Source organism: Pongo pygmaeus, chromosome 13 (genome assembly GCF_028885625.2).
Source record: "Pongo pygmaeus isolate AG05252 chromosome 13, NHGRI_mPonPyg2-v2.0_pri, whole genome shotgun sequence".
In the NCBI taxonomy this organism is placed as follows: Eukaryota; Metazoa; Chordata; class Mammalia; order Primates; family Hominidae; genus Pongo; species Pongo pygmaeus.
The window spans coordinates 125,237,871-125,264,378 of record NC_072386.2 but is presented as its reverse complement, the minus strand read 5'-3'; the positions used below and the strand labels follow the sequence as shown (position 1 = coordinate 125,264,378).

Sequence of the window (26,508 nt, the reverse complement as noted above, 5' to 3'; positions counted from 1 at the left end):
CCCCAGCACCCCTGCTTCCAGCATCCCCATCTCAGTCCCCTTCACATGCAGGACTTCCCCCATGTGATTAATGTGACAAAGGGGCCCTGTGGCTAAGGAAACACCAAGGCACAGGATGGTCACATAAACGACAGCCACGCTTCGGCAAGGTCCCCATTGGAAATACGGAAGCGAGACGGCGCGTCTGCAGCCACGTGTCCGTCGGGTACCGAACCACCCAGTTCCATGCTGGGCACCACAAGGATGGGGAGGGGACACCGTGGCCACCCCCTAGGCATTGCTCAGTCATTCTTGTACAGCGTACAATCGCCCGTTTATAGGAAGAATGCTGACCATATATTCTGGTTTTCCATGCACAATACTTCACTAGGAAAGAATGCAGAACTCACCAGAAGGAGCACACGCTGCAGTTTTCCCCGTCAACCAAACCTCTTCCCAGGGGTTGGGAAATAGGAGGGCGGGGCTCTCCTGCCCTTCCGGTGCCTGGAGAAGGCACAGGTGGCCCCAGCAGGGTCCTAGACAGACAAGGGTCCCAGAGATCAAACCATAGGGTCTTCCTGCCTGAGACAGGGACATTTGACAAGGCAGCTGTGAGTTTGGAACCTGTAACCAGGGCACGGCGCCTCGGCGCTCCACTCACCCTGCAGAATGAAATCTCAGCCCAGGATGGATGGTGGAGGGATTGCTGCCTCTCACCGGCGAGGGCACAGCCTCACCCAGCCACAAGGCTCCCTGTGTGACACAGACTGAGCTCTGGGTCTCGGGGGAAGGCACACACACGCTTGCAACGTGAGGTTTCCTTGCAACACAAAGTTCAGATGTAGGAGGGGAAAGATGAGTTTCAGATGCTAAAACTAGTCTTTGGGGACTTTTCAAAGAAAAGCGATGGCCTGCTTCTGGGCCGGCCTTTGGGAAAGGTTTTCATTCTCAGTTTCCACCCTGACCGATGCTGCGTCGTGCTGTTGAAATGTGAAATGTGGTCTGTGATGTCCTGAGGCCTGGAAATCCAGATGTTCCCCAGGTCAGACTTCACAACTCAGGAAAGTGAATCTTAGTGAAATATACATTGGAGCTTTTAAGAACTGTTTTTAAGGAGACATGTAACAAAACCTGACTCAGTGAATGATCACAAAGTTTGCATCCAGGTGACAGACACCCAGGTGAAGAGGCACAATAGGACCGTCTCCCTGGAGGCCCTCTGTGCCCCTCCCACCCTCATTCCTTCTCCCTTCCCCAGAGTGGCCGCCGCCTGCCTGCTCACACTGCCTCCGTCACCGGGTTCGTGCCATGGGTGAATCTGGTGTCCGGCTCCTTTTGCTCCATGTGGACAGGCTCCCCTCTGTTGCTGGGCCTGGCTCTTCATTCACTCCCATTGCTTATAAGCACATGGATGCTTTTTAAAAGGAGAAAAGAAAATTAGCCTGTTGTTGTTTGAAGGCAACAATCCTGCTTGTCCAGCTGAGAACATCTGCTAGGAGAGCTTGGGGCTGTGCCATGCGGGGGACCGTGGGAAGCAGGGTAGATAGGTGTCTGTCACGGGAGGGGAATCAGGGATTAGGTCAGACAAGAGGCAGAACAGGGAGACAGGCAGGACCAACACCATCTCAGGGGCTTGGCCAGACCGGCCACTCATCTCCACCAAGTCAGATGCCTCCAAGGAGCCGAACCCTGGAGAAAGCTGCAGGGCCGGGAGCCTCTGGGACGGGACGACCCCACCTCCAGGGCAGCCCACTCTGGGGTGGGACAATGGCCTCATTTGCTGCCCCATGGACGATGAATGGCACCCATGTGTGACTCATGCCGCTGGTATTTTCTGGCTGATTCCTGTGAGCCGAAGGAAGGAACCTTAGTTACGACAGGCTGCTCTCACTGCAAGCCAGCGGCTCCCTGCAGCTGGTGAAAGCGGGCACCGCAGGATAGCGCAGCCCTGCCCCTTGCACTTCTCCGGATTTTACTTTTCTTTTAATACTATGAGGATGAAAGGACGAAAGCTAGTCTAGGATTGAAAACATGGGCTGGGCACGGTGCCGCACGCCTGTAATCCCAGCACTTTAGGAGGCCAAGGTGGGCGGATCGCCTGAGGTCAGGAGTTTGAAACCAGCCTGGCCAATATGGTGAGACCCCGTCTCTACTAAAAATACAAAAATTAGCCAGGCGTAGTGGCTCATGCCTGTAATCCCAGATGCTTGGGAGGCCAAGGCAGGAGAATCGCTTGAACCCAGGAGGTGGAGGTTGCAGTGAGCCAAGATCGCACCATTGCACTCCAGCGTGGGTGAAAAAGGGAGACCCTGTCTCAAAAAAGAAAACAAATACCCATTACTGGGTATATACCCAAAGGACTGTAAATCATGCTGCTATAAAGACACATGCACACATATGTTTATTGCGGCATTATTCATGATAGCAAAGACTTGGAACCAACCCAAATGTCCAACAATGATAGACTGGATTAAGAAAATGTGGCACATATATACCATGGAATACTATGCAGCCATAAAAAATGATGAGTTCATGTCCTTTGTAGGGACATGGATGAAATTGGAAATCATCATTCTCAGTAAACTATCGCAAGAACAAAAAACCAAACACCGCATGTTCTCACTCATAGGTGGGAATTGAACAATGAGAACACATGGACACAGGAAGGGGAACATCACACTCTGGGGACTGTTGTGGGGTGGGGGGAGGGGGGAGGGATAGCATTGGGAGATATACCTAAAGTATAATTTAAAAAAAAAAAAAAAAACGAACAGGAAACACGACACCCCCTCCCGGCACTTTGAACACCCCTACGACATCTGTGTCCCCTGCCAAGTCCTGCACGGAGAGGGAAGAGAATCCGCATGTGACGCATGAAGAGGCCACACAGGCTTAGCGAGGAGGGGCGGCCACGCCCGACCCACAGAGGCTATAGGCTCAAAATCCTTCCACGATAATCAGCTGCTTTCCCACCAAGAAACAAAAGCCTGGAGCACGTGCAAAGGAAGAAGAGAGATCAGCTGTAAAACGCCAAGACGTTCAAAATAACTACGGATGTTTAACAAGAAATGCACAGGCCTACGTGAAGAAATGTTACAAACTCTATTAAGGAACCTAAGACAAAAATGGAAAAAAGAGGAAATTCCTGGTGCATACGAGACTCATTAAAGGTAAAACTGGGGCCAGGCACAGTGGTCACGCCTGTAATCCCAGCACTTTGGGAGGCCAAGGCGGGCAAATCACTTGAGATCAGGAGTTCGAAACCAGCCTGGCCAATATGGAGAAACCCCGTCTCTACTAAAAATACAAATATTAGCCGGGCATGGTGGTGCACACCTGTAGTCCCAGCTACTCGGGAGGCTGAGGCAGGAAGAATCTCTTGAACCCAGGAGGTGGAGGTTGCAGTGAGCCGAGGTTGTGCCACTGCATTCCAGCCTGGGCGAAAGAGCGAGACTCTATCTCAAAAAAAAAAAAAAAAAAAAAAAAAGATAAAACTGCCATTTTTCTCCTAAAATTATCTACAAGTTCAATTCAATCCTACTAATTAAAATACCTCTAGCAGTATTCTTCGCAGTGCTGGAGGGGGGCACTTAACAGATGATTTTTATTTCAAATAAAATAATTGATTCACAAGGACAGACCAGAAATTTCCGCTCCTGTAATGAAGTTGCCTAAGCAGCCGTTTGTGGTATCGAGGCCACCTTGGCACCAGAGCCATCGATGGGCGGAGCAGAGTCCAGAAATTAGTCCAGAGAGACATGTGGAATCTTAGATTCTGATAAACTGAAGATAGAAGACAGACTGTCCCATAAAGCATGGGGAGGCAAATGCCTCGTCATTTGGAGAAACAAACCTGAAGGAAGAATTGAATTCTTACCTCCCTCCTTACCCCAAAACGAATTCCAGAAGGAGAGAGTTTAAAACATGAAAAATGACACATAAAAAAGTAGGAAAAGGCCACGTGTGGATTTAAAATGCAATCCTGGAGCATGAACAACGATTCTAGGTGGTACCAAAAAGGTGATGTCAAAATGTCTATTGATTGGAGTACATGAAACGTGAAGGTTCTGTATAGCACACACACACACATATGTGTATACACATCTGTATAACACATGTATGCTACATGTATGCATGTGTGAATGTGTGTATACATACACACATATATGTAAGTATTTCACATATTACTCAAATACAATGACAACCTGGCCAAAAAGAAAAATTGCTGCAGGATAGACCAAGGCTTCAATTCCATAACATACAAGAGCTTGTACAAATCAATAGGAAGAACAGACAGTGGACAGGAAGCAGACAATTCAAAGGAAGGGAAAACAACTAGGCTATGTGTATTGAGAGACGCAAACCCAATTGATATGGCTTGGCTGTGTCCCCACCCAAATCTCACCTCGATATCCCCATGTGTGAAGGTAAAGATAATGAATCACGGAGGCAGTTTCCCCCATACTGTTCTTGTAGTAGTGAATAAATCTCACAAGATCTGATTGTTTTATAACTGGGAATTCCCCTGCACAGGCTCTCTCTCTTGCCTGCTGCCATGTAAGACATGACTTTGCTCCTCCTTTGCCTTCTGCCATGACTGTGAGGCCTCCCCAGCCATGTGGAACTGTGAGTCCATTAAACCTCTTTCCTGTATAAATTACCCAGTCTCGGGCATGTCTTTATTAGCAGTGTGAGAACACACTCATACACCAACTCAAATTATTTTTGACCCATTCTCCTGGCCACAGTTAAGAAGTTTTCAATACCTGGCATTGGTGTACAGGAGAAGAGGTGACCCTCGTGCTCTGGTGTGATGTCATGGGGGCACTCGCTGCCAGGCCAGTGTGGCCATAGATTGGTATCTAAACTGCGCATACCCTGCACCCTCAGCATTGGAATCTCTACTGCAGTGGATTTCATCTTTATTTCATCTTTTTACAGAGTCAGCCAAGATGTACCCAGGAGAATGGTCACCACCCCATCGCTTAAAACATGCGATGTTGCTCAGACACTTAGGGCTCAAACGGTAAGCAATGCTCCAGGTCCTCTGGGAGCATTAACTTGTCCTCACAGCCACCTGTGAAGTAGGTACCCTCCTCATCCTCATGACACAGACGAGGAAACAGGGGCACAGAGAGGTTCGATAACTGCCCAAGGTCACACAGCAGTCCCGCCTTCTCGCCAGTCGTGGCGGGGCACAGTGAAGGAGGGGTGTGAGCTTTGTGGTACAGAGCCCAGTGTGCAGTGGGTGTCCAATCCCTGCCTAGTGCTACTGTCATCATGGTGGGCACGGGGTGCTCTGGGTAGTGGTTCATTTCTTGAAAGGACTTAGATCTCCCTCCCAAAAAGTTTGAGGTTGATCCTGCTTCGCTAAGCACTCTAACAGCAAATTGTAGGGTGGACCCGACGTGGGATTGCAGTGCTGTAACCATCAGGCGGATCTGATGACTCTGCTGTGTCCTGAGACCATCACTGTCCCAGGAGGATGCCGCAGGCAGATCCCAGCATCCCGAAAAGGACCATTAATACACGATTGCCCAGGGGCTCCGTGGATTCCGGACCAGGGGCCTTTTCCTCCCCTGCAAAGCCGCAGACCCTCTGGACCGTTGAGCCTAAGGCCGCACTGGCCAGGCGGCCTGTGACAAGCATGACCCTCCTCCCCTGCACGGAACATTGCTCTCCAACGAGGCCACGGGGGCTACAGACTGCACTTGGCCATTTCCAGGAAGTGGTTTGAAGCCAGCCGTAAAAGTTGGGAGTGTTCCCCCTCCTCTGGGTTCCGGCTCTGGAACTGGTCCAGACCAGCTCCCCACACCCTTGGCGGAGGTTCAGGAGGATTTTTCCCTCTCGTTGAACCAGAGAATCAATAGGGGGATTGTCCCACAGATGAGAAGGTAGGTCCCGGGGTGGCTGAAACGATGACTCTGGTGCCTCCCCAGGCAGCGTGGAGGTCACTCTGGAGGTCAGGGCCTGGGGAGGTCATGGCCTCAGCCCCCAGCAGCTACAAAGAAGGCAGAAGCAGATGCCTCACATATCCATGGTTTTGGGTTTTCTCACCCAGGAAGTTCCAGGTTGCTTCTCTGGTGCCAGCCTTGGACCATCCACAGGGCCCTTAAGTGCATGGGAAGGGGGTGTCTCCAGGGGCCACTCTGGAGGCCTCCGTAGAAGTGTCCAGGCCCAAAGCCTCAGGGCCCTGGGGCTCCATCTCCTGACAACTGCTTCACCCTTCCTGCTGGTAGGGGAGCACCCGCTGCCAGGCGGGACCCTCCTCTCGGGAGAGACCCACAGCCAACTCCAGGGAGCCAGCAAGTGTGTGTTTGCGGCATGGGGGTGGGGGTGGGAAGGCCGCTCCCTTGATAAGGAAATAATTGTCTGTAGTTATTCCCGGAGCAGCCAAGACCATCTTGTGCATCGACATTGACCCCCCTCTAGAAACACAACCTCGAGGTCGGTGAGAGATGGTGGGGTAGGAGCGTGTCAGCCTTTCAGGGGACGCCTGCACTCAGCCATTCACTCCCCAAGTCACCTTAGAAAGCTCCCTTCCCACCCAGTCCTCAGTTTCCCCAACCGACCAGGTCTCATAGTTCCTTCCAGCTGCACCTTCTGGGATCCCTCAGGTCTCTTGGGGCATCTCCGTGGGGTGTCCACGTAAGGTGGTCAGAGGACAGCTGGCCACAGCAGGACCACGGGGCGACAGTGAAGTACCCTGTGGGACAGGGAGGAGGTAGGACACGCGAGCAAATGGGCTGGGTAGAGAGGTGGAAGAGGGGGACGTCCATGAAAGGGCTGGGAAAGCGTCCGAGGTCGGGGCCTCCCATGGCCTGGCACACAGTGCTGAGCAAAGAGCAGGGTAGGGCGCCCAGGCAGCACCCCCCAAGCTGAGGCACCCCCAGGAGAGGTCCCAGAAGAAGCCCAGCACTCCCGGAGGAGGACAGCACACCCCCGGCCCAGCCTCAGGACCAAGTCCCCAACAACAGTTCCCACCCTTCTCCCTCGGCCACAGCTGGGCAGCAGCTGTTTGTGTCTGAAACCGTCCCCTCTCCCCCCACATCCTTTGCTTAGAGTGCTTTTTGCTCCAGTTGAAATTTTGTTCCAAATGGTAAATATTTTATTTCCATCTGCACGCCTCCCATACAGATGACTTTAACACAATACAGAAAATACCTTTTGCTCCTCAGTTCAGCCCAGGAGTCAAGATGAGTTCTCTGTGCGGCCAGAGGGCACGCTTTTGGCAAAACTTCCCGCCTTCATCTGGATCATGATAAGCCCAGGGAATGCACTTCCCCACTCCTGCCCTCCAGGGCCTACTTTTGGGCTTGTGAGATGCCATCATTTGGGCAGGGAAGCAGCATCCACACGTGGGTTTTTATTCTAGTCCTGTCTGCCCAGTGTTGGCATGCACCTCTGAAACTCCTGAACCAAGTGGAGCACAGTGGACAGGAGTCTGGACAAGGTGGCTGGGCTGCTTTGGGAAAGTCACCTCCCCTCTCTGATCCTCTTTTTCGTTCCGTAAACTGGAGGTGAATGCAACAGAGCCCATTCCACAGATTCTTGCAAGGACAGAATAAAATAGTGCTTATGAAATGCTTAGCCCACTGCTAAGGCTGTTACAATAGCAGCCACTATAAATATGGAATCTTAGAAATGTAGTCCACCCCGCTTCAGCTCACTGACGGGCAAGTGGTGCCAAAACCGTGCTGGCTGATTTGCATTTAGCGACTTGGATTACAAATGAAGCAATGGCTGTGGGGCCCGGGAGGGGCCCTGGCACATCACAGCCACCCCAACACTGCATCAGCACCGCGTGCCCCACATGCATGGAAAGACCAGCCCCTGTGGATGTCCCTGTCCTAGGAGAATGAATCTAGGGACCGAGTGACGGCCTCTCTGTCAACCCCAGCGTGGCGCATGCTCAGGGCCCTGGTACCCAGAAGCCGTTTGCGGATTCATTTCCAAATAGAAGGCTCTGCTGAGAGGCGGGTTGATGGCAGCAATAGGGTCGGGGAGGGGGCTGCTCCGCACCTCACCCCTGGGCCCACTGGTCCTTTAAGAAAGTTCACACCCGAGAACAGCTGCCTCATAAATCCGGTTTTCATTAATTTCCTGGAAGATGATGTTTTAATTTCCACATGGTCAGCCTTGGGAGACCTGGGGAAGGAAGGCTGAGTGCAGAGTGGGTCCTCTGCAGTACCTGGCACCCTTGTTTTTATGGATTCCCACACTTTCTGTTTAATCATCTCCAGCCTACAATTCTGGCACCCAAGGGGACAGGAGCAAACCGATGGAAAAACCCCGATTGCTTTCTTGGAGTGAGAACCCAGCTTAGAGCAGCTCCAAGTATCACAAAGGGGGAAGAACTCAGAACCCCACAAAGGACAGCCAGGCCCCTCCAAGGGCTGGACATCACTTCCCTCCTCTGAACGTCCATCCCAGGGAGAAGGTCGCTGCAGTCCACGTGGCACAGGGAGGAGGAATCTTCAAACATGTAGCAACAATGCTGTGTTCGGAGGGAGACAGACTCTGCCCAATTCCAAAAGTTCGTAGTTTTTTTATTTTCTTCAGGTTTCCACAAAACCTCCAATAAACAATAGGCTAGCAGGGTCATTTTTAGTGTGAGGCCTGGGGTGTGGACGGGGATGAGGTCATGCGGCCTGGGCTGCTGGGATCCTGGACACAAAGAGAGCTGCCTAGTGCAGTCCCACACAAGCAGAGTGCAGAGGCTGCTGCATCTAGGCGGGCGTCAGGCTGTGGGGCCAGCCGGCCGGGCAAGGCGACAGAGGTTGAGGGCTCCAAGCTCTTCCTTTACTTTAAGATGTTGCCTCCAGCCAAAGTGCAGGTGGCCCCTAGCTAGTAGCCTAGGGACCTGAGTCTCTCTGGACAGATCGACAGATCATAGGGCCTGGTGGTAAGGTGCACAGACTCCCAGCCAGACCCCAACTGACCGTGTGACCTTGATGAGGTCGCCTATCCTCCCTGCCTCGGTTTCCTCATCTGTCAAGTGAAATTCACAAGACCACTCCCCCTATGGGGTTGCCATACCGATTCAACGAGCTAAACTCTGTAGTGTTCAGAAAGGGTCATGGCACGTGGTAAGTCCTTCCGAGGTGCTGGCAAAATTCAGCAAATGCACCAGAGGCTCAGCCAGGAGGAGGAGAGCGTCCTGGCCCTGTAGGAGACCAGAGCCCCCGCTTATTTCAGACAGGAGGAAACCGAGACCCAGAGGTGTTTTGGGCCTGTCCAGTTGCCCAGCTGGTCGGCCTGAGACCTGCTCTATGGACAGGATGGACCCCACTACCCCTGCTCCAGCACGTGCTCTGCTCCTGGAAGATGGGAGGGGGCACAGAGCCCCCACTCAGGGTCCGCTCCTCCCTGGCCCTGCCTGCCCTCCCCGGGCACCCTGGTGCTTGGAGCTGTACCAGCCTCTGGGTGCTTTACAGATCCTACGGCCTCCTGGGTCTGCACACCCCAGCTTTGAACCCTGCTGTAAGCAGTGCCTTGACCTGCCCCACCCAGGACAGCCTCGTCCATGTCCCCAGACCCACCCAGCTCTGTAGGGGCCACATTCCAGACTGAGAGGCTGAGCCCTAGCTTCAAGGGCTCGGAGTCAGCTCATTCACGCCAGCACCACTAGCACCCCCTGCAGATCCTGCCCCCGCTGATCCTGGCCCCACTGATTCTGCCCCTGCTGCACCTGTGCCACTCTCATGCTCCAAAATGTCTTGTTTTCATTGTTCACTTAGGGGTTCTTTGGGGCATTTTTTTAAGTACAAAATATTTCCCAAAAATATAGAGCAGCAGCACTGTCCAGTGGAACTTTCCCGATGATGGGCATGTCCTGTATCGGCCCTGTCCAATTCGGTAGCCACTGGCCACTTGAAATGGGGCCATTGTGCCTCTGGACCTGCATTTAAAGTCAATCTTATTTTAATTCACCTCCATTTAAACAGCCAAGTGTGGACCGTGGCTTCCACATTGCACAGCACGGGTTTAGAGAAGGTGACTCAGAATGAACAGATCTCACATTTGTTAAGTTTCTGTGACATTTCTGTTTCCCCAGAAGCAGCCCCTGACACAAGGACTCGAGGATGGAGAGAATGCTGGGGGGAGGGGGGCCACCAGGGAGGGGGGTAGCCATTGAGAAAGCACGTGCAGCTCCACAGCCAGGTGTGTGCCTGGAAGAACTGAAGACAGGGACTCCAACAAGTGTGTGTTCACTGAGGTTCCTAGAGCACAATTCACAGAAGCCAAAGGTGGAAGCGGCCCAGATGCCCCTCAGCAGAGGGTCCACATGCGTTGGTCTATCCAGACAACGGGATGTTCCTCAGCCATGCAAGGGAGCAGAGCTCTCACACAGACGACCACACAGCAGAGCCTCAGAAAAGAAGCCAGACCCAAGGCCAGACCCGAGCCCACATGTTGTGTGATTCATCTCCATGAAATGTCCAGAACAGGCAAATCCTCCAAAACAGAAGGCAGATCTGCGGTCACCAGAGGCTGGGCGCTGGAGGGGGAATGACAGGGGTGGTAGCAGACCCACGGTCACCAGGGGCTGGTGGCTGGAGGGGGAATAACTGGGGTGATGGCAGACCCACGGTCACCAGGGGCTGGGGGCTGGAGGGGGAATAATGGGGGTGATAGCAGACCCACGGTCACCAAGGGCTGGGGGCTGGAGGGGGAATAACGGGGGTAATGGCAGACCCGCAGTCACCAGGGGCTGGGGGCTAGAGGGGGAATAACGGGGATGATGGCAGACCTGTAGTCACCAGGGGCTGAGGGCTGGAGGGAGAATAACAGGGGTGATAGCAGACTCACAGTCACCAGGGGCTGGGGGCTAGAGGGGGAATAACGGGGATGATGGCAGACCTGTGGTCACCAGGGGCTGGGGGCTGGAGGGAGAATAACAGGGACGATGGCAGACCCACAGTCAGCAGGGGCTGGGGGCTGGAGGGAAAATAACAGGGGTGATAGCAGACCCACAGTCACCAGGGGCTGGGGGCTGGAGGGGGAATAACGGGGATGATAGCAGACTCACAGTCACCAGGGGCTGGGGGCTGGGGGCTGGAGGGGGAATAACAGGGATGATAGCAGACTCACAGTCACCAGGGGCAGGGGGCTGGAGGTGGATAGCAGAGCTGATAGCAGACCCGTAGTCACTAGGGGCTGGGGGCTGGAGGGGGATAGCAGGGGTGATAGCAGATCCACAGTCGTCAGGGGCTGGGGGCTGGAGGGAGGATGATGGGACATGGTACAAGGTTCTCTTTGGAGTGATGCAAATGTTTTGGAACTGGACAGAGGTGGTGGCTGCCTCACATCATGAATGTACTAAATGCCATTGAACTGCTTACTTTAAAATGGTTATCTTTACATTACATGAAGCCAGTTCCCAGGGAGGGTGATGGGGAACACTACGGTGATGCTCTGGAAAAGGGCCCAGAATTCCCCTCCCTCTCAGGGGTAGGGAGTTGGGGTATGTATTCACCAATGTCCACCTCCAGCCCTATCATGATGGCGAGGTGTGCCAGGGACACAGAGATGCAGCCACCGGGGGCCGGGCTGTTGGAGGGGGTCCTGACGGGGATGGGTGCAGAAACTGCTACCCCTGTGTCTTAATGCAACAGTGATAATAAAGCTGTCCAGCCCCGAAGACATGCCTCTGTATGCCTCCCCTATCCCATCTGCCCTCCCCAGAGACCCCCATTCTCCTGGGTGCATGTTTGTCATTCATCTGTGCGGTAGACAGGATGGTGGCCTCCAAAGGTGTCCCAGTTCCTGGAGCTGGGAATATGTCACCTGATTTTGCAGATGTAGTGGAGCAGTGAGTCCAGTGTAATTAATCGGGTCCTTACAACTGGGAGGCAGGGGGATCAGAGTGAGAGAGAGAAGACGTGAGGATGGAGACCAAGGTCGGGGACAGAAGATGCTGCTGGCCTTGACGACGAAGGGTGGGGCCAAGAGCTGAGGACCACAGGTGGCCCGTAGGTGCTGGAGGGGGACTGCTCTCCAGAGCCCTGCCCACACCTGGATTCTACACCAGTGAGACCAATGCTGGACTTCCGACTTCCAGAGCCATAAGATAATCAATATGTGTTGTCTTAAACTACACGTTTTAAATTTACGGCGATTTGTTACAGCAGCAGTAGGTATGGCATTTGTGAAATGTATGAAATTGAACATACATATATTTCTTTCCCTGACTTTTCTCCCTCAATCATATTTGATATTCATCCATGGCAAGGTGCGCCTGGGGGCACACGGAGCCATTATCCGTGCATCTAACTGCCGTGTAATATTCTACCACGTGGATACAGCCCCATTCTTTTGTCCAGCCACCTGTTGATGAGCCTCTGAGCTGTGTCCGTTTTCTTGGCTTTATAAGCCGTATTCTTACAAACATTCTCTTGTGTCTTCCTGTTATATAAACAAGGGTTTCTCTGGACTACCATGTTCTGTTATTTGTTTATTCAGCAAATAGTTCTTGTGCATCTGTGCTCTATGCTGAGTGCAAGCCGGGGCTCCACGCAGCTGGGATCCGCCACCCACACGCCCGGGGCACCATCAAGCTCTTCGCAGGTCCCTCAAGTCCCCTTACCTGGCCCTACATGAGCAGGAAGCTCTTCCATCCCCACAAGCACCCTATTTACACGGTCATCACATGAAGCTAAGAATATTCCATTCACAGGCAGGCAGCCGAAGTCACCTGCCCAGGTAAGCCCGAGGTGGGGCTGAGCCACAACCTCGTTCTTCCCAGACTGCAGAGCCTTCAATGCTCCTCTGCCGAGTGAGCTTCCTCCTCTTCATGGGGCTGTCCCCAGCACCTAGCTGTCAGTTTGATTCCCTTTTATAGACGAGAGAGCCCTCGGGGAAGCCAGTCTTTTCTCCACTCAGGCCCGAGGCCAGGAGCTCCACGTTTCCGACGTGCTTAGAATATGTGAGCAACTATTGAAACAGTGAGGCCATTCTTTCATGTGTCCAAAATATCCCTACTGACCTCTGTGTCCTGCTGGGCATTCGGCTTGGGGAATATGAGGAGGGGAGCTCCTGCCCCTCCGGCCTCGAAGGCACATCCAGTCCAGAGCACACGGGGGCTGGGGGCTGATTTCAACAGGAAATGGGGGACTCACTCCAGCCCAGATGATTCAGAGACTGCTGATTTACAAAGGGAATGTTTGCAATAGTGTGGGTGAAGGGAGCCCCAGGAGAGTGCGGTCACGGGGCTCTCACCGCAGGACCGGGGAGGAGGGAGGCAGCACTTCCGATCCCCATGGAGACACACCTTGGGAGAGCTGCCACCTCCATGCAGCTGCACAGCCACCCTGAGACAGCCTCACACAGAGGGCCCTGGGAACGCCCACCCTGCCTTCCCTCCTGTCACCCTGCCTGCCGGCTGAGCCCAACCTGGAATCGGAAGGGAAGGGGGCGTTTGGCACTGTCTACCCAGGACCACGTCCAGTTACAGAGCAGAGCCGAGAAAGGTGGAGGGTGGGTATGGAGGGGCCAAACAGACCCACCGGCAAATGCAACATGTTCCGTTGGAAACACTGCAGTGGCTCCTCAAAGAGCTAAACATAGAATTACCAGGTAACCCAGCAATGATACCCCAGACATAGTCCCGATGGAATTGGAAACAGGGGCTCAAATGAATCCACACACACAGGCTCCTGGCAGCCCTATTTCCAGTCCCCCAAATGCACCAACCACCCACGTGGCCATCAGACAGGTGAATGGATAAACAAACTGTGGTCTTTCCATACAATGGAATATTATGTGGTCATAAAAAGGAATGGGGTTCCATACAGTGGAATACTATGTGGTCATAAAAAGGAATGGGGTTCTGATTCCTGCTTCAACATGAATAAGCCGATGAAAAACACCACACCACACACTGTGTAATTCTATTTCTTTTATTGCAGAGGTTGGAGCAGGGATGAAGTCTCACTCTGTCACCCAGGCTGGAGTGCAGTGGTACAATTTCTGCTCAAGGCAACCTCCGCCTCCTGGATTCAGTGATTCTCATGCCTCAGCCTCCCAAGTAGCAGAGATTACAGGCACACACCACCATGCCCGACTAAGTTTTATATTTTTTAGTAGAGATGGGGTTTCACCATGTTGGCCAGGCTGGTCTCAAACTCCTGACCTCAAATGATCCGCCTGCCTCAGCCTCCCAAAGTGCTGGGCTTACCAGTGGGAGCCACTGCATCCAGCCTATAATTCTATTTCTATGGGATATCTAAAATAGGCAAATTCACAGAGACAGAAAGTAGATTAGAGGTTACCAGGGTTGGAAGAGGGAAGAATGGGGAGTTAACTGCTTAGCGGGTGCAGTTTCTCTTTGGGTTCATGACATTTGGAAAACAGATAGTGGTGGTTACATATTGCCAATGTAATTAATGCCACTGAATTATATACTTAAGATGGTTGAAATGGCAAATGTTATTTTGGGTTTTTGTTGTTGTTCTTGTTGTTGTTTGAGGAAGGGTCTCACTCCGCCACCCAGGCTGGATACAGTGGTGCAATCGCAGCTCACTGCAGCTTCAATGTCCTGGGCTCCAGTGATCCTCCTGCCTCAGCCTCCCTAGTAGCTGGGACTACAGGCCTGTGCCACCACACCCAGCTAATTTTTTTTTATTTTTTTGTAGAGACAGGGTCTCACTATGTTGCCCAGGCTGGTCTCAAACTCCTGGAATGCTTAAGCGATCTTCCCGCTTTTGCCTCCAAAAGAATTGGGATAACAGGTGTAAACCATGGCCCCAGCCACAAATTGTATGTTTTATATATTTTACCACAATTTTTAAAAATAATAACAGACCAAAAAACATTGAATCGTACACTTTATATGGGTGAGTTGTTTGGTATATAAAATAAATCTCAATAAAGCCATTTTAAAAAAAGAAAAAAAAACACACCCAATACATTCCACCCCTTTTGCCCCTCAACATCCATGTATTTCTGTCCTTCATCTGGCTGAAAACTTGCTGTCCTCCACGTGCTACCATGTCATCATGGGTGGTGTCGGGACATGGCTCCTCATGAGATGTGACAGATCAGCTACCACCAAGGCTCTTTGCATAAGCAGAGTGGAAAGAGCAGAGGCGGGAAGGAAATGACAGGAGCAGAGCTGCCAACAACCTGCTTCTGGAGCTGGCCTCGCACCCAAGTCAGCACTCCTAGCTCCTTTCTCCCAACACAGGTTCTGCGTTCCTCTTGTCCTCTGCCATGCCCTCGGCTGGCAGGGTGACCCAAGGCTCCCCCTAACAGACCTGGGTCCTGCCTTGATTCTCTTTCCTTATGAGAAACTTCTTCCAAAAACAGCACATACCTGGGTTTCATGTGTTTTTCCAGCCTGTCAATTTCATTCTGTTTTTCCCCTCTGCTGTTTGGCAGTAAACCATTCTATTTCGGTTTATGTTTAGCCGTCGTCCTCGTCATTTTGATATGTATACCTAAGCCTGAAATTGATTTCTCTACCTTTCTCTTAAACAGTAAAAGGAACCCAAGACACTTTAACTGCCACCAAATCCTCTTGCCTCCTGTTAGCTGCAGCTGATATTTTAGTTCTTTTTTTTTTAATCTTTCAAACTGGATATTATCTAATGCAGTCAAAGTAGACAAGGCTGATGTGTCGCCAGGCCTCCGCTTTATACCATTTCTTGAGCACCCTCTGGCGTCAGTGGACTTTTGCTTCCAACAGCAGCAATTCTAGGTCTTTTTATTTATTTATGTTTTTATTTTTTGCCCTTGGGATATTGCAGCCCATTTTTTCCCATAGGCTGGAAGAATCAGAGGGAACGGTGGCTGCCCTCCACCAACTCTTGACCAGGCCTGAGGGTGGAAAGCATAAAGACCCAGCCCCTCCCCAGAGTGGGGTAACAGCCAGGCCAAAGCCCTGCTCTTCACTCTTCAGGCTTTGCTAAGAGCCTCCCCCTTGGCCACCTCCCTTTCTGTTCTACTCCCCGCTCCCCTGCTGACTTCCCAAGAGTACTTACTCAGTCGGCCTTGGATGAATGTGTGAGTAAATCTAAATGATTCCTTCGCCTGTCACTCCTTCTGGCATCTCATTCTCCCTTCTGGAATCATTTTCTTTCCTCTTGATTTATATTATTTACAAGTTGTTTTAGAGTGGGTCTGTGAGGAAGATCTAGCTCAGCTTTAGTTTGTCTGAAATTTTCCTTATCCACCATGATTTCAATGACACTTATCTAGTACAGAATTGAAGTTAACAGTTCTTTTGGAGCACTTTGAAGATGTTTTCTAATTGTTTGGGGCTTTGTTTTTGTTTGGGGCTTTTTTTATTGTTGTTGTTGGAAATTGGCTGGCAGCCTAGATGCTCTCTGATAGGGAATCTGTCTTTTGTATGGTTGCTTACAGAATCTTCTCTTTGCTTTTAGCACATATTTACTATATGTCTAAATGTCACATAGTAAATACCCAGCTTACCTTGATGGGGCTTTTTGAATCTGAGGATGCATGTCTTTCAACAGTTACAGAAAACTCTCAGCTACCATTGCTCTAATTACTGCTGTATCCATCTTCTCCCTTCTCTCTTTCTGTGGTAGCTGGCCTCCACGATGGGGGGCCCCTCACACCAGAATCAGAGCTGACCTGCATGACCAACACAGTGTGGCAGGAGTAACAGTGTGTGACATCCAAGACTGGATCTGAAAAACCCTTGCAGCTTCCCCCACACACAAACACACCCACTTGAATCTCTCACTTTAAGGAAGCTGGGCACCATGCCTCCCTGCCACTCTGAGGACACCCAAGCAGCCCATGGAGAGGCCCAGGTGGAAAGGAATTAAAAGCCCTGGCAAGCAACCTACACCAATTTTCCTGCCATGTGAGTGGATCCTCAGCCCCAGTTGAGCTTTTGGATAATGGCAGCCCCAGCCATCAACTACCTTCAACCTTATGAGACCCCAAGCACAGCCCAACCAAGATTCTCAGTTCCTTATGCACAGAAACAGTGAGAAATGAGAAGTGATTGATGTTGTTTTGAACCTTAATTTTGGAGGTAATTTGTTATGCAGCAATAAATAACTAAGACATCTTCTGAAATGTCTCTCAATCCCTCTTCTATACTTTCTGTGCTGTCTCTCTCCACTATTTTCTGAATAATTTTTGGCTATATCTTCTAGTTCACTAATTCCCCCTCAGTGGTATCTAATCTTCTTTTCAGCCCATCCAATAAGTTTTCAATTGAATGCTTCTATTTTCAATTTCTAAAGGCCTATTTGGATTATTTTTGAAAAAATTACTCATGACTGTTGATATTTTCTCATGTTTGATTTAATTCTTTATTTCTTTAAACACACTTATCAGTGTGTTTTATATCTGATACTATCAATATCTGAAATCCATAAGGCTGGAGCACTGCTGTTGTTTTCTCTGCTGACTTGTGCCTGAGGTGGTTTGCCTCCATCCATGGTCTCTAATTTTGGATTGTGAGTTAATTTTTGGCTGGTATTAATCTTGGGGAAAACAGAGGGAACTGTATAGTGTGCAACTGCACTTGTATGCATCTGCAATCATCTTAAACATTTTTAACTTCATCCCCAAGTTAAGAGTTTCATAAACTATATAGTTGGTACAAATTTGAACACTGAATTCATATGATAGATGTATGGGTATGAATTCTCAGAGACAGAGCAAAAAAGTTAAAAAAATAACAAAAGGAAGTCACAGCCAGGTTCTGCAGCCCATTCCTGTAATCCTAGCTTATTGGGTGGCTAAGGTGGGAGGGTCACTTGAGCCCAGGAATTTCAGACCAGCCTGGGCAATACAATAAGACCCTGTCCCAAAAATAAAGTAGATCAGCATGATGACAAAAACTAGAGAGACATAAACTGGACTACATCAAAATTTAAAACTCCGTGCTGTAAATAATAATGTCAAGAAAATGAAAAGATAACCCGCAAAATAGGAGAAAATCATTGCAAATGACATTCCTGATTAGGGACTTGTATATTCAAAATATATAAAGAACTCTTCAACCACAATAATAAAAAGACAAATAATGTAATTTTTAAAAGAGAAAAGGGTCTGAATAGACATTTCTCCAAAGGAGATTTGCAAATGGCCAGTAAGCACATGAAAAGATGCTCAACATCATTCACTGTCAGGGAAATGCAAATCAAAACAACGAGATACCTCTTCACACCCACTGGGATGGCTGTTATGGAAAAGACAGATGATAACCAGTGTTGGTGAGCGGGTAACGCAGTCAGAACTTGTATAGACTTCTGGAGGGAATGTAAAATAATGCAGCCACTGTGAGAGAACAGTCTGGCAGTTCCTCATAGAATTAAACATAGAGTTAACACATAATCAAGAAATTCAACTTCTGAAATGAAAACGTCCATTCACACAAAAATTTGCACATGGTTATTCATGGAAGCATTATTTGTAGCTGCCAAAAAGTGAAAATAACCCCCATGTTCACCAATTGATGAATGGATAAATAAAATGTATTACACCCATACAATGGAGTATTAGCCATCAAAAGGCCCAGAGTACTGATTCATGCTATAGCAAGAGTGAACCTTGAGAGCATGACACTGAGTGAAAGCAGACAGACACAAAAGACCACATACTGCCTGATTCCCATTATATGAAATGCTCAGAATTGGCAAATCCATGGAGACCAAAAGTAGATTCGTGACTGCTGAGGGAAGGAGTCAGGAGAATGTGAATGGGGTTTCCTTTCGAAGGGATGAAGATGTTCTAAGATTACATTGAGGTGCTGGTTGCACAACCTTGTGAATATGCTAAAAATCACAGACTGGAGACACCTTAAGTGGGTGGATTGCCTGGGATGTGAATTGTATCTCAACAAAACTGTCCCAGAAAACAGACCACTCTTTCCCCAGGGGTGTCACCCTTCCGGAGATCCAACCTCCTCTTTCATTGGAGACCTGACTCTCCACGCACTACTGGCCCCAGGCCTTGCCCCAATCTCTAATTCCAGGAGCTGGTTTCGGCAAAGATCCCAAGGAGTCCCAAGGGCTCATGGGTCACACTCTGCTTGGTTTTCAATGCCTGCTTCCTCACCCTCCCTCTCATAAAGCTGATTTTCTCCTGCAATCATTTATGCCTTTGAGGGGATGTTTGTTGCAATTTGTCCAGATCTTCTAGGTGTTTGGGTGATTTCCACTAGAGCCTCATCACAGGACAAAGGCTTTGACATGGACAGAGGAGGGCTCAAATCCCAGCTCCACCACACAGCAGTGTGAAGCCATCAGTGATTCAATCTCTTCCTTATGCACAGAATGGGGATGCTTCCTCCTAAGATGATTGATGAATGGATAAATAAAATGTATTCCACCCATTTGATGGAGTATTACTCAGCCATGAAGAGGAATGGAGCTCCAATTCATGCTTCAATAAGAATGACATGGAAAACATGATGCCAACTGAGGAGGCACATGTATCCGCTCATCAGTTGCTCCTTCCTCACAAGCTACATGCCTACATGAAGCCTCCTGCACTTGCTGGTGGTTCCTCCTATCACCAAGGGAAGTCCCCAAACCCTGCTCCCAACAAGCCTTGGTCTTCTGAGACCTTCTGCAATGCATCTCTGCACGTGGCCCTTTCCCCACGGGACCTGCCCATGGGAGAGGCTCCGATTCTTTTTTTTTTTTTTTTTTTTTTTGAGACGGAGTCTCACACTGTCGGCCAAGCTGGAGTGCAGTGGCGCAATCTCAGCTCACTGCAAGCTCCGCCTCCCGGGTTCACGCTATTCTCCCGCCTCAGCTTCCTGAGTAGCTGTGACTACAGGCACCCGCCACCACGCCCGGCTAATTTTTTGTATGTTTAGTACAGACGGGGTTTCACCATGTTAGCCAGGATGGTCTCGATTTCCTGACCTCGTGATCCACCCGCCTCGGCCTCCCAAAGTGCTGGGATTACAGGCAGCTCCAATTCTCAAGCTGGGCTTCCCGGATGTTCTTCCCCTGAGCAGCTCAGCCCCTCCCTCCCAGAGAGTCCTGCAGCCTCCAGCCCTCATCACCCTTCCTGCACACACAGACCTTCCCTGGCTCCAGAAAGCTTCGGGAACCTCTGCTGCTGCCATCTGATGTCCCCTCTCCATCGCCCTGGGCCTTCCACCCTTTCACTCAGTGACTCCCCTCCTGGCATGGTTGGACGTTCCACTCCATTGTCCCAGTTCCACCGCCAGACCACCAGGTCTCTCTTCTTAGCTTGTTCCTAGGGCCCCGTCTGGGCCATGCGTGGTCCCACAGCCCCGTTCCCCACGAGGTTGTGTGAAATCTCTTGAAGACTCACTGCCTGAAAACGGACTTCCACCTGGAGGAACTCACATTGCTGTCCCCATGAAGAGGGACAAGTGTACGGGGGCTCCCCACAGCAGGGGCTCCCTGAGGGTGGGACTGTTTTGGTTTCATCATCGGTGTTGTGTCTCCAGCACAGGGCCTGGCACGTAGCAGGTCAATTTATCTTTTCAGAATGACGGCAAATGGACAGTTTTCTTTTCCCTTTGGCTGCAGGCAGAAGAGGGGGCCGCGAGCCACAGCTCCACCCCACCAGCTGGGAGGACTTGGGCCCGGCTCTCTCTTCTCCTTCTCCCCGCTCTAGTTGGAATTTTCCCCAGCCCAGAGTTGTTTTCTTGTTTTGTTTTTGTTTTGGTTTTTTTTTTTTTTTGGTTTTTTAATTATTATTGCAGGAGAATACACGTAACATAAAATGTACCATTTTAACCACTTTGCTCTGTGCAGTTCCGGGGCATTTAGTAGATTCCCAAGGTTGTGTAACCATCTCCATGCTCCAGTTCCCAAGCATCTGGCTCAGGGTTTTCCTAGCGTCTTCTCACTTTAATTCTTCACTGTACAGTTTCCCAAGAACCACCTCAAATCCTCATGGAGTGAGACAAGATTTCCACCAATGAATCACTGAGTTTAAAGCATTAAAGTTGGGCTCCTTCAACCCTGTGGCACTCCTGTAAATTCACAGTGATACAGGGTGGGTTGAGGGTTCCTGGGGCAGTCTCGACCCCTCGTACTGTCTTTCTGAATTCTGGCCACCTAGGAACTCCTTCCACAGACACCACCAAACCCTGGATGCTCCTGCTCTCCGGGGACTCTCTGTGGCGGCGGCATGCCCGAGAGCTGCTTCAGCCTACAGATCCTCTTTTCCTCGGGCAGCACACAACTCTGTCCCCTGGGCTCTGTGCCCTGGTTCTGTGGTTACAAACGATGGGTGCTCAGAAGAGCCACTAGGAGCCTGCCTCCCTGGAAAGGTCTTGGGCCAGGGCTGATCCAAAGGAACCCTCGGGGAGCTCCAACGGCAGCTGTCTGAAGGGCAGCGGCTCCCATCTTCCCGCCGCGCCCAGGCAGTCGCCTTTCTCCGCTCTTGTCCTCCTCCTGGTGGTGCCTTTGCCAAACCCTGAGTGGAAACATCTGGGCCACTCCGGCTGGCTCTCAGGGCTGGGATTCGAACACGGTGATTTCATCCTCAGCCGCAGCGCAGGCTGCCGCCGGTCAACACGCTAGACTTGGGCTGCTGTTCTCTGCACCATCCGGCAGTGCTTAGACTCTTGGTGGCTCCCAGGAACAGGAGGAAGAGGAGGTCAGTGAACAGGTAAAGGCTTGGTGGCGAAGAGGCACTGCACCCTGCCGCCCATTGGTGCTCTCTTTTAACCATGACCTGCTTGTCAGTGCCTGGGAGGCTGGGCTCCATCAGGCCTGGGGGAGTACATGGCCGAGAGAAAACCCCAGGCCACTGCCCCCCACCAGACCAGGCCTCCAACCAGGCACAGCATCTCCAGGCTGGGAGGCCACGTAGGCCAGAAGACCCTGGGCATTTCCTGTCTACTGTCCAGCGAAGAGCCTCTGTCAAGGAAGGGAAAGAGGTCACCGTGTGAACCCCCAGCATGGGGCGGGGCGGGGCCGGGCTGCACAAGGGCGTTGGGACCTGTTGACCCCATCGCGTCTAGCGGAGCTGTGGCAGACCAGGCAGCTGGGGCTCTGATCTGATGGCAACCTCGGGCTCCTCAGCTGCGACCTGGGAACATTGGGTCCCCTCTCTCTGGGATTATGTGAGGCGGGAATGTTTGGCATTTGGGGATTTCGCAGGTCCGGCAGCCCAGGGAAGTTTCACCAGGCAAGACGGTTGTTGGCTGGAAGTGGGTGTGAGCTCACCGTGCACACTTGGGCCTCCTGAGCCGTATTCGTGGCCTCAAGGGGGGCGCTGTGGGCAGGGCTGGGCCTGTGTAACTGGTCCTGAGGCAGCAGGAGCCAGGCTGGGTTTGCTGAAGGAACCCATCGGCCTTAGCAACACCCCTCGCCGGAGGTGACGTGGCCTCAGCAGCAGGAGTATGCGGGGAGCGCTCTTCTCTGAAAGGTTGACCAACCCTGAGCCAGCCTTTGGGGGTGCCACACGGGGGAAGAGGGACCCCGCAACAGGACAGGCTGCCAGGCACTGGCTCCGGCCTCCAAAAGTCAGCGTCATAGGGAAACAGAAGATGGGCATGTCCTGGCATAAAACAGATTCCAAAGCTGAACCAGACACACCAGGCACAATCATGCACTGCCTCAAAAATAAGCATAAGGGACATTTTTGAACAATTAGGAAATTCGCATGTGGACCGGATCCCAGGGGATGGGAGGGGATGGTCAGGTGAACAATTAGGAAATTCACATGCGGACCGGATGGGAGGGGATGGGAGGGGATGGGAGGGGATGGGAGGGGATGGGGGGGATGGGAGGGGATGGTCAGGTGTCTCGGGTGCCGATGCTGTGGTTCTGAAGGAAACTGTCCTTATTCCCGGGAGAGGGATGTCCACCTGTTTGGAGGTCAAGTTTCAGGACGCCTACAGCTTTCTTCCAAGTGGTTATTAGACCAGAAAGGAGGCCGAAGGAGGAGGACACAAAAAGAGGAAAAGAAAGGAGGAGGGAGGAAGAGGAGGAAGGAGGACACAGAGACAGCGGTCAGAAGGCCAGTCCGACTGGGTGGCTGGGGATGTGAAGTGGAAGGACAATTAACACACTGTCTGGACGGGGTTAGGGACCCCGAGACAAATAGTATGCCAGCAGTGCTAGCGAGAGAGGGAGCCAGTACTCCCACCCACTGGTCTGAAGAAGGAACGGGGAAGATTCTGGGCTCTGAGAGGGCAGTTCTAGGCAGAGTCCTTTGAGAGGAGCTGCGGCCTCCAGCTGAAGTGCCCATCCCTGGCCACGCTGCAGAGAGGGAGCCGGGATGAGTGCATTGTTGAATCCAGGTGGTGGCCATATGGCTAATCATGGTTCTATTTTTTCAATCTTTGCTTGAAATGTTGAATGTTTGAAAATTTTCATAATAAAAAAAAAAAAAATGGGGCCAGGCATGGTGGCATGCATCTGTAATCCCAGCTTTTCAGGAGGCTGAGAAGGAAGGATCGTTTGACCCCAGGCAGTGGAGGCTGGAATGAGCTGTGATTGCACCACTGCACTCCAGCCTGGATGTTAGGGCAAGATCTTTTCTCATTAAAATAAAAAATGAGGAAGGGGTGAGGAAACAGCCCAGAAAGAAAAGAGGTAAAAGCAGACCCCAAAAAGAGCTTCTGGAGCAGCGGCCCCCAGGCAGCGACAGAGAGACAGCCACTCCCCTAGGGAGGATGGCGCAGGCTTCCAGCTCTGGGAGCACTGTGTACCCCCACACGGGGCCTCCCAGGAGCCTGGGACCTTTGCAGGCAGGCCAAGGGCTGGCTCCTCCAGGGAGCAGAGCCGGCATGTGTCTACAGCACCCAAAAATAGGTAAAATATGAATAAAAGGGGCTTCTGGGGAAAAAACTGGGACAAAACCAAGCTGTCTTGGACAAGCTGGAGTGTATTTCACAGTTCAGCACTGTCTCACTGGGATCCCATGGGCGTCAGGGGTGCTCCGTGCTTGGCCTCCTAAGCGGCCTCTGCCAGGCCCAGAGACTCAGCAGACGCTGAGCACAGACCCGCTCAGGCTCAGTTCCCAGCAGGTCGGAGGCACCAGCCCTGTGGCCGTCACAGAAACACAAGGACAAGAAAAACCAGGGCCCAGACAGAGGTGGAGACCTGGTCACTCTAATGAGCCCCAGCCACGTCAGCCCCTGCAGGAGGCCCTGGGGCTCTGGTTCGTGTCTTGGTTGCTCAGCAACCAAGATGTCGTGCCCTCATCGGCGTATTGAGGGGACACAGCCCCCGAGCCTGGGGAAGTGGGAGCAGAAAGAGGGAAGGGGCCCAGAGATGAACCAGCGAGAAGCCAGGGCACCCCCACCTGTGGAGAGCCTCCTTTCTAACAAGGACAAATGGCAGCTCTGCCTCATGTCTCTTGTAGGAAATTCGGGGGAACAAGTGTCCATGCAGAGGCACTTGGTGAGCCATCCTCAGCGCAGGGAAGCTCCCGCACCTCACGGGCTCTGGTTTCAGGGGCCAGCCCATCCTCTACTCTGATAAAGCAAACCTGGGGGTTGCCGTCTCTGGCCCCACCCCTCCAGCAGAGGCCCCCACTCTGAGCAGTACATTCTTGGAAGTCCTCTGGCCTCTGGGGTTATAGCAGGTGCTGTTTCTGCATTGGCTGGAAAAACCAAATGCTACCATCCCTGGACTCCTGGCACTGCCCCAACTCCCCTGGCCCCCAGAAGCTAAGAGCCCAGCCCTGAGGAACCCCCACTAGCCCTCAGAGCTAGAGGTTTCCAGCCAAAAGGAGCAGAGAGCCTGGGCCTGGGACACAGTGGCTAGGGTCCAGCCCCCAGCCTGTCCTACCCCCACTGTGGGACTGGGCAGGTTAGCTCACCTCTCCAGGCCTGGTTCTCCCATATTTAAAATGGTTTTTTGTTTTTTGTTTTTTTTTTTAAAAAAAAGGACCTGTCTCCACAGTATAATAATATTATCTATGAGTCCAGACTTTATTTTTTTACACAATGAACCCCCCATCCTCCTTGGGGGGGGCAGAGCAAGGGGACGCAAACAAACTACCAGGTCAGGGCTAGATGGGTGCTGTGTCCATGCATGGTGGTTGGTGCAGTTTTGCCTGCATGCTGAGCCGTGCTTTGTTGCTGATGACAGTACTCTGAACAGATCATGACATGACATGAACACACATGCCCTGCAAAGGAGATGGATGACCATTTGTTATGTCTGCCCTGCCTGTCGAACTTGCCCAGATCTCTCAAGGAGATTTGTGCACCTGTATGGAGAAAGTTCTTCAAGGATGTTCACCAAAAGGTAGAGAGCAGTTGCCATAGCATATTTGGATGTGAGAGGATTTTCGTGTTTTTAGCTCTACCTTTTAGTATTATGAGAATTTTCTATGATTAGTGTCAACTTTGGACTTCTCCCAAATTTTATCTTCATAAATAAAAGTATCTGATGGCACCCAAGCACCTTTCCATCTCCAGGGTCTGTGTCCCGAGAAAGGAGGGTTTCCTATAAATGACAGACAGTGGACGATGTGGTGTCCAGCACACAGCTCCTCACAGGGAAAGGGGTACCATGCGGGTAGCATGGCTTTCTTTAATGACAAATCAGCAAAGCTGACCACAGACTAAGACAGACCTCATCTAAATCAAGAAGGAAAGAAACATAAGGAGGACATTTTACTCCTTCTGGAGCAAAGAAGGCATATCTCCTTCTCTATTAATAGTTAAAACGTGAAAAAGACACTTTCAACAAAGCCAGGCCAGTGGGAGGGCAGAGGCGCACTCACCCAGGCTGGCAGCACGCAGGGTGACTCGGCCTCTGAGCACATTTGTGAGTCTGTCCAGAGCCAAGCAGATGAACGGAGGGTTATAATGGATCCAGTTCAGTGACACCCCTGATGTCTAGGAAGACACCTTAACAGGCCAATAAAGGCTCAACCTATCCTAAGGAAAAAAATAGTAAGTATTTTTAGTGGGTGGGAAAGCTCTATGTACAAAGATGTTATTTGCAGTATTAATTAGGACAGGAAAAAATCAAAATTCCTAAATGTTCAGCAGTAGGGAATAGTCAGTCTGAAACGTCTGCCCAACGCCGTAGCCCACAGATATTTAATATATCATGACAGACTGTGTCTGCTGTCATGTATAGGAAAACCACCCAACTCCCCAAGGGGCTGGCCAATAGAATCATGTCAACTAAAGACCAGGATAGCAGACAGATGGTGTAGTCACCATGACCACCACAGTGTGACATATGCAGGCAAAAACACCTGGAAGGGGGCAGAACAAATGCACATGGCAGTTATTTTAGGGATAAAAATACACATACGTAAAAAAGCACACGGAGCAGCCAGGTGGGTGTGGAAGGGTGACAGGGACACAGAGCTTGGCCACTGTGTTGCTTCCAACCTGACAGGTGAGGTGTGAGAGTCAGTCCAAGACACTGGTCCAGGGCCCAGCACCCTGCCAGAGCCGCCGGCCATTCACAGCATGCCTGCATGCAGCCCTTCTCCCAGAAAGCCCTGCAGACATTTAATGTGGGCACAGGGAGAGGCCGCATGTGTGTTCATTCTCCCAGAAAGCCCTGCAGATGTTTAACGTGGGCACAGGGAGAGGCCACGTGTGTGTTTGTTGCCAACCAGAGAACAGGA

The 26,508-nt window shown here is 51.3% G+C and overlaps 1 long non-coding RNA gene across 1 annotated transcript in view; it reads right to left on the bottom strand.

The window, feature by feature from the left end:
- Positions 1 to 1,049: 1,049 nt before the first annotated feature.
- Positions 1,050 to 26,508, bottom strand: part of LOC134737978 (uncharacterized) — a 61,265-nt gene continuing 35,806 nt past the window's right edge. The window contains exon 3 of the long non-coding RNA XR_010123455.1: positions 1,050 to 1,393. This is a non-coding gene — a long non-coding RNA (uncharacterized LOC134737978). The remainder of the gene's footprint in view (positions 1,394 to 26,508) is intronic.